Raw genomic sequence first — 7,180 nt, forward strand, 5'->3', positions numbered from 1 at the left:
ACCGTGTACTGCCCCTGCACTGCCCTGCCTGCACTGACTGTGTACTGCCCCGCACTGACTGTGTACTGCCCCTGCACTGCCTCTGCACTGCCTCTGTACTGCCCTGCACTGTCCCCGCACTGCCCCTGCCTTGCCCCTTCACTGCTCCCGCACTGTCCCTGCACTGCCCTGCACCACAGGGCTCCTGCCCCACTGCCACATTGAGCCTGCAGCACAGAAATGAGCTCCAGGCCAAAGCCTCCCTGTCTCTGCCCTACTCACAGGACCTTCACAGCACAGCTCCGGCCAACGCTTTGGAGTCACAGCTTTGGGTCAGCTCAGAAGTCACAAGGGCTGTGGGCTTGTTAGTGAAACAAAGAAAGAAGGAAGGCCTTTCATCCTTGTGTGGTCACCTGATGATGGGCCCTGGGATGTTGTGGGAAGTGGCAAACGCTGGCGGACATGTGAGAAAAATTACAAGAACTTTCAATACTGGAACTAAAAGCAAATAAAGCTGAAAGGAGCAGGGCACAGGGACTTGAAAAAGTTGTAGAGACCACCTGTCTCCTAACCACTGTTAGCATCAGAGCATGTCCACAATAGGGTGATGTACCAGGCACTGTCCATCCACTGCCCTCCTCCTCCTGGTGCTCTTTCTCCTCATTAGAGCAGTGCAATTAGTGCAGAAAATATTTCTGCCCATCTTCATTTGCTTGTCTGAGGGATTTTGCCAGGCTTTCTCTTGCACTGTGTGTACTTGCTCACTGGCATGTGGCCACAGCAGCCCTGCCTGCAGGCATCAGCCTTTCCTATGTTCCCCGCAGCCCCTCAGGGTCACACACTCAACCACAGCCCTGCACTGATGTTCATACTTGGAGCACTGCTGAGTGCATGATCTGCAATCAGTCCTGGGGGATGCTGGCCATGGGCAAGCAAGGTGCACCCCTTGGCCTCTGGGTGGCCAAGCAAGTGGCATCCACGGGCAGCAACAAGGTCAGGCCATGGCCAGATAGGCTTCCAGCTCCCATACAGTTATCCTGGGAGCTCAGAACCTGCTCCAGCTCACTGAGGGAGGTGAGAGTTTGCTGCACCATCCTGCTCCAGTACCCATGGTGGCAGTGGGACAGGGGTGCTCAGTCCCTGCTGCTCAGTGGGCACTGGGGAACAAGAAGCGCTTGCTGGGCAGGAATTGTTTCCAGCAGGCTGAACCTACTCCCATCGCTGCCTTTTACCCTTTCCACTGCACAACTCAGCACAGTCCTCCTGGGAATATCACTACGATGGTGACACCAAGATCCAGGGATGCCTGAACAATCTCCACTTAGCTATGACTTAATACAGCAAAACTTCACTCCCCGTGTTTGCAGTTTTGTGCTTCCACTAGGCTGGCTCTCTCCATGTGAACAGGCCAGGGCTTGCTGGGAGCAGTGCCAGTGCCAGCCCAACATGGCAGGAGAGTGGCTGGCATTCCATCCCATCCTCCCGCCACGTGCCAGCAATCCTGAGGAACAGCTGGCATTGAACTCGTGGATTTTGGATGGGACCTGAATCATCTGCTTAGATGCATATTTTTGAGAGCGAAATGGCTTGATCATCTGCGTCCAGCCTCTGATCTCCTGGCTTTGCCACCGTTCCTCCAGGAGATTTTACAGACTGTGCACAGACACACAGATACACAGATGATCAGACAAGACACACAGCCCAGAGTGAGTCAGGATGCTGCTCCCTGACCTGTGGCAGCACCATGGTCCATTATTTGTGTGGCTCTGCATAGAGGTCAAAGCATCAGTAATTGCTTTTCAGCAGAGATCTGGAATGTGCTGCCAAAGGTTACATTTCCCTGTACCCTGAGCCATCAGTGCTGGGAGATGTCCCTGTGAATCAGCATCTGTGCTCTGTTCAGAGAGCTCATCCCTCCTCGTGGGGCTGGTTATGGAGTCCAGGGAGGTGACAGCTGTAGGCCCATTGTTCGGAGAGGTGAGTCCTTCTGTAGCCAGATAACTGAAGCTTCACTCTGAAAGACGAGAATTTGGGATAGCTCAGCTGATGTCGGGTTTCCCCATCAGATCCCCTGTCAGCCTCAGCTGGGGCCTAGTCCTGGTCCCTCTGTGCAGTGTGAACAGCAAGAGCATCCCCCTGGCATGGCACCTGTGCCAGCGGATACCTGCCAGAGGCACAGGACTATGGGATGCTGCTCTCATGGAACCAATGCTCTGTACCAGGGCATGGAGCTGCCAGATTGGGTCCACATCCTGCAGGACATCCCGCAGCACCCAACAGTGTCCTGGACCCCCTGATGCCTTGGCTTTCCCAAACAACTCCCCTTGCTGCTGAGAGGACCTATCGCCCATATAAAATTGCTTATTTCCATCTTTGCAGGTTTGAGCTGCAAACACAGATTTCAGAGCCAAAGGAGGAGTGGCACCATTTTACCACACGCTGCACTATTCCATCAATCCAAGAAGGAAGTTCTAATACAGATGGGGTGTCCTTGTCATGGCCATTTCACTTTCTGGGACATCAACTACGAGGTGTAAAACTAGCAGTGAGTGGCAGTCATTTCCCAGTGAACACATCTCCCATCTGTGGATTGAAAACACACACCCGAGCGTCCTCCAGTCTCAGATTCCTGTTTAAGTGCTCCTGGCATCTCTTTCCTTTCAGCACTCACTTCAGTTGGCAATGTAATGTTTTTCTTTCTTTTTTTAGCATATCCCTCTCGGGAGGCTCCGAGCTCTGGGCTGGGACCTGAGAACGCTGTGTTTGGAGAGTTTGATTATGCACTGGGGAGATGAAGGATACTGTGGATTGGGAAGGGTTTGGCTGAAAGCACATGGATTGGGTCCAAAACCCTTCACCATTCTCTGCTCTATGCAATAAACATGTATTCTGGGAGATGGGTGTCAGAGGAACCGTTTGGCCTTGCAGAAGGACGGGGATGAAGTGGGAAGTATGGTGGGTTCAGCTGCTGGAGAGCTGCACTGGGCTTTCAGTGATAACATGAGTAGAAGGGGAAGCAACTGCTGATGCACAGTGTCCGTCCCTTGTGTTGGGTCTCCAAATGCAGGCAGAGAAGCTCCACATGGGATGAGCTTCCCATTTTGATTTCTCTGTTTCACCTTGGTTTGAGTACAAATACACAGCAAGGACTTTGATTCCTCTGGATCATGCTCTCCCCTATGGCTCTGCCTGAGCAGTGCCCAGCTGTGGGGCAGGCTTGGGGCAGAGGGGTGAATTGGGACTGATCTTTTCTGTGTGCTGACCTGGACAAGCCCCAGGGGAAGGACTCTGTGGCAGTGAGGATGGGGCACCCTGGAGCCAGCCCTTCCAGCTGCCCATGGCATCTCTGACCAGGAGGGAGTGGGGTGCTGCCAGACCAGGAGAAATCCCCAGACTCCCCCTGTCCCTAAAAGCAGGCTGCATCCCAGGAAGCTTTGCTTCCAAGGGCTCCTGCCAGCTCTCCTGCACTGAGACCAGGAGGAAGAAGGAATGGAAAGGGATTACTGTAAACAGAAAGAAAAGAGCAAAAGAAGAAGGGATGAGGTGAATCAAGGTAACAGCAGCATCACTGTTAATGGATATTACACATCCCTCCGTGACCTCAGCTGCAGGAACATGATTTAAAGGCCTCGGTTAGAAAAGCAAGCAGGAAATGAAGCAAAGCTCCGAGATATGGTATCTTTGGATAAATAGCTGCAGAATGAAGGTGACCAAAAGGGAGGCCATTATTTGCCAATATTTTCTTGCAAGGCCCAAATGACATGGCTGTTTTGCTAAAGTCAGAGCTTTGAAGGCTCTGGAGCCTTTGAAGGTGTCTGACCAGCCCCAAATACCTCCACGTACTGGCAGCCACGGTCCAGATAAGAGACTGGTAGGGATGGCAAGAGGTGTTGAGCAAGTTCAAACCATCCCAAACATGCCATGAAAGGAGCCAGGTCAAGTAAGGGCAGGAGTTTAACGGTTTGTGTCATTTTGTCCCTCATGTGTCCGAGAGAAGGGATGAGGATCAGCATGGACAAATCCACCTCCTACTGCATGGACCTTGCACCTTTGGACTGGGGCTCTTCTGAGCCCTTGGATGCTGCATGGCTCTGAGGGCACTGGGGCTGTGGGAGGGGGCACCCACAGCCCACTGGTGCCAGCATGTAGGAAACAGGTTCTGAAACAAGCACAGGAGGATGAACATGGCTTAATCATGACTTCTTTTTTTCGAGGGGATGCTCAAATAACTCAATCCCAAGGGACCAGTTTCATTTGTTGCTGAACTCCTTAGCCCAGTTTCCCTTCCCAGGCCTGTCAGGCAGCCTGTCTCTCTGACATGTGAGATTCCCCATGCCGCCCCTGTGTGCAGCCAGGAATCCACCACGTTTGCATTCCACCAGCATCCTTCAGTGCCCTGCACCCAGGCGCCAAAACCAGGAGATTTCTGCAAATATTAACATTTCTGGCTGCCGCTTGTTTGTCTGTTTACTCTGAGCTGAGCATGAAACCACTGTGACACTCCACATACAGCACAGGCTTGGCTAGATGACACCAGAGCAGCTTTGTCCTCTCAGCCTTCCATGGGTCATGAGTCAGCCCCCAGCCAATCCACTGGTCACTGGGTGCAGGATGCTCTGGAACACTCTTCTCTGGCATTTGGATGCCTTGTTCATGGTGAGGCTGCTGAGCCTTCACGTGTTGAGCTGCCTCTGCAGAGCCTGAAGCATGTGGGGGATTTGGGTTTTATGTTTTTTATATTTCTGACCTCAGCTCAGCGGGAAAGGTCCTCATGATCTCATCTTACAAAAATGGGCTGGACAGGCTTGGCTTCTCAAGATGCTGGAGTCCTGTCCATGAGCATCCATATTCCACAGTCAGAACACAGTAGCCATGAAATCCAGGCATGTGGTCACATCACATTCCCAGATTGCTTTCTCCTGGCTGATCTGAGGCTGTTTGCTATATTCATTACTTGCATTAAAGACAGCTACAGAGCACAGTCCTCTGCATGATGACACATATAAAAGTCTTCAGTCCATTCAGTGGAGATGGAAAGAATTAATTTACCAGCATGCAGCTTTCAAAAGCCAAGGGATGTTTTTGCAGAAGATTCCACAAGTATCTCTCAGTGCAGCATTTCATGCACAGCACAAGTTATCGGTAATAAATGTCCTCTCTTGCTATTTACTTTGCACTTTGCTATCTGAGAAAGATGCAGATGTGCTACAAAATCTCATTCATTTTGGAGAAACTCAGACTCCACACTGTCTGCACCTTGGCAGCCTCAGCCTGGATGCACCTCCTGTGACCCCCGGCAGGATTTAGAAGCAGCTTTTTGCACCTGGTTCTACCTCTCCCCCTTCCAATTTCTTACAGCCACACAGTGAAAGCCGGAGCCTGAAGCAATATCAAAGTGGTCACCAGAAACAAAATGAAAGAAATTCAGTTGCCATCGAGCAAGATAACCATCTCCCTCAGAGAAAATAATTAAAGTGGCTGTACCTTTGTTAAAAACTCAGAAAGATCCTCAAAAAGATTTTCCTTCTGGAGCTGTCACCATAACAACGAATGTTTGCAAAGGATGTGATGGGGAGGCAGGGGGAAGAGCTGTGCCCTCAGTGAGCACAGGGTGTCATGACCAACCACGCAGCTGATGGCCACAGGAGATGCCAAGCATGAGGGGCAGGCTAGCCCAGGAGGAGGAATGCAGGGCCACGAAGAAGGCTGCTGGTGACAGGGAGGAGTCCTTTAGCCCTGAGGAGGGCGAAGGATGGATGATCAAACCAGTATGGTCCTGGGAATACTGCACAAACTTTCTGAGATATTCCTGGTGTCTGTACTGGTTGTCTGTACTGGTGAGGTTGTGGCAGTGCTTGGTTGGACAGCTTGCTGCCATCCAAACCCTGTGCCTGAGCTGCCCTGAATAGCCCTGGGGCCAGGACTGCCATGGAAGGCAGCCAGGCTGAAACCAAGGCCAGGGGCACGTGGTGGCCTTCAGGAGGCTGCAGCTCCTACCTCCAGTTTTGAAAGTACAGTAAATGCTGAGAGTGATGATCTTACCACGGGGAGTAATTGATCTTTTTCAGAGCCCTGCCCTTTGCTCCCCATCCAAAGCTCACAAACTGATTTATTTGTAATAGGAGCCGGGAAGGCTCCTTCTCTCTACTTTTTCAGGGGGATAAGCCAGAGCATTGCCTTGCCCAGGATAGCTGTCAAAAGAGGGAATAACCCATCCTGGACACGCAGTGTCAGGGCCCCTGCCACCTTTCCCCATTCTCTGGCTACCTGGGCTGGCTCCTCTGCTCCACCCTGCAAAATGACAATGCACACCCTCTGGTCCTGGAATAAGAGTGTTGTGGAAAGCTGAACATCTTCTGCCCAGAGTGAATGTCACCCTGAAGGAATGTGGATTTCCCCATGGGAAGCTGAGCACCATAAGCTGCAGCATTCAGAAGCCCTGAGCCCTCCCAGAGGTAACAAAGCCATATTTCCCCTGGTACCTTAAATACTTTAAATACCTGGGGAGAAATAAGTCTCTTTTCCCTCCGGCACGAAATAGCTTTCAAAGTGGATTTGCAGGCTCCAGACTCACCTCCCTCATGTGTCTGGTCTGAGCTCTTCAGCGAAGGCAGAGAGGAAACTGCTCATCAAATAATAGATTGCAGGCACGCGCTCCCCTGAGCAGTTGTTTGGAAAGTGTCCCATACACCTTGTGCCAAATTTGCTGGCCAGGGAGGCTCAGTGGTATTAGCATGTTCCAGTTAATTAGGGCTGTGAGTCGTCCTTTTCATCGCCTGGAAGAGCTGAGAGAAGGACAAACCTGGAGCACTGCCTTTATAAGGCTTTGTGCTTTCCAGCACCGTCTCTGCTCAGCTTGTGCGTGCTCTGCTTGTACCCTGGGGGTGCTGCTCTCTCCCATGGGGCACTCGGCATCATACCTATCTCTTGGTGTCAGACAGAGGCTTGTGAGTCATGTCTCTAGGGAACACAGAGCCAAACAGATTCCCAGCCAAATCCCTGGATTTGTATCAGGAGTGTATCTGACCCTCCTGCTCTGGTGTGAAGAGCCACCAGCAGTGCTGGTGTGCTCGGACACTGCTGCTGGCCTGTCACCACAGAGCTGAGCGTGGCTAGGGCAAACTGCTCCCTGCTGACAGCTGATGGGGGTCCCCACAGGACTAGGAAATACGGAGTGAGGTAGTGAAGTAGCAAACACAAT

This window comes from Manacus vitellinus, unplaced genomic scaffold, assembly GCF_001715985.3.
Source record: "Manacus vitellinus isolate BGI_N305 unplaced genomic scaffold, ASM171598v3 scaffold_51_pilon, whole genome shotgun sequence".
In the NCBI taxonomy this organism is placed as follows: Eukaryota; Metazoa; Chordata; class Aves; order Passeriformes; family Pipridae; genus Manacus; species Manacus vitellinus.